The sequence below is a fragment of the Hylobates moloch genome, unplaced genomic scaffold (genome assembly GCF_009828535.3).
Source record: "Hylobates moloch isolate HMO894 unplaced genomic scaffold, HMol_V3 SCAFFOLD_30, whole genome shotgun sequence".
Classification (NCBI taxonomy): Eukaryota; Metazoa; Chordata; class Mammalia; order Primates; family Hylobatidae; genus Hylobates; species Hylobates moloch.
Window position 1 is genome coordinate 2,568,476 of NW_026652305.1, and position 1,471 is coordinate 2,569,946.

Genomic DNA, 1,471 nt, shown 5'->3' on the forward strand with positions numbered 1-1,471 from the left:
TCAATTGAAGGCTTACTTCTCTGAGCACTCCTCCAACCCTCAATCTTCTATCCTGCTCCACTTTCCAGAGCCTCCTTCTTCACTATCATATTTCACAGTTTTGGAAGCAAAAGTACCCATAGCTACCAAGCAAATCTTATGAGACTTTTTCCTTTGGTTAATCATGTAGAATTTTGTCTTCTATTCGCTGTACATTGCCACTTTTCCAATATAGGCAGCTGCTTGGCCGTTCAAATTTGTCCTGTGGTACAAGAGAGTTATTCATAATTCTATTTTTTTTTCAAAAAAGCTATGTTTTATTCAATGAAACCAACAGTACTGGAGACAAAATAAAGGTAAATCAAAAACATTTGTAGGAAGTTGCCAGTTTGAATTGAGAGTGAGTAAGCAAGTCAAACATTGTGACCCCAAAATCACTCTTTATTCTGAACAGGGAGGTCTAAATTATTATTATTTTCATTCTAAGAAACTACTTTCTAAAAATCTCCAATTATGACCAGGACTTCTAGACCATGGCAATTTTCCCACCATATTGATAAAAATGGCAGTCTAATTAGTTTGTTATATTTTAAACTTGGATTATATTACATTTAGTAGTCAGGAATGACTGAGCAACTATATTAACTCTAGATGCTTAGTTTACATCTTGGAATAAATCTACTAATATTCTTTTTATCTTCTTTCTCTCCTTCTTTCTCTGATCTAGTCAGCCATCAAGTTATATTTATATAGTGTCCGTAACAAACCAATCTTTTAAATTTCATGTATATATTCTCTACCTCCCTAAAACTATACTTGACATTTGTATAAAAACATTTAGAGTGTGCCCTGATATATTGTCCTATTTAATGCTATATTTGTAATATAGCTAGGAAGATAATATTATTACAATGGATACTTTAAGTAATTTGATCACATAGCTCCTGACAAACAGATGCTAATCACAGGCCTTCAGATTCAAACTAAGGATGCTTCCAACAAATCAGCCTAACTAAAATTTATGAGACTATATTATGCTTATATAATATTAAAACTTATACTAAACACATGGGCAACATTATCCAATACATTACTCTACACAAATAAAATAATATCTTTACAATTATCAGTTCCACCAGTTAAAAAATAGAGAATATTTATATTAATGAACTAGGTAAAAATTAGTCTTCCAAAACTTTTAGGTAATCTTTATAAACATGATTTAAATATTTTGATATTGAATGATATTTAAATATTTCCCTATGCTGGACTTACTTTTATTCTATTTTTTGACATGGTAGATTTAAATTTCATGCATATGCTTTGTTATATTTTTACTTTTTTATTTATAAAATTTGCCTGCTTACAAAGAGTTTTATACTGCAGTGGTAGTTCATTTTATTCCTCGTGTTTATCTTTGAAGAGAAAGCAAACATCCTACCTCTTTTATGACATAGCTCTTTGTTACACTTATTGTCTATTACACAAGCTT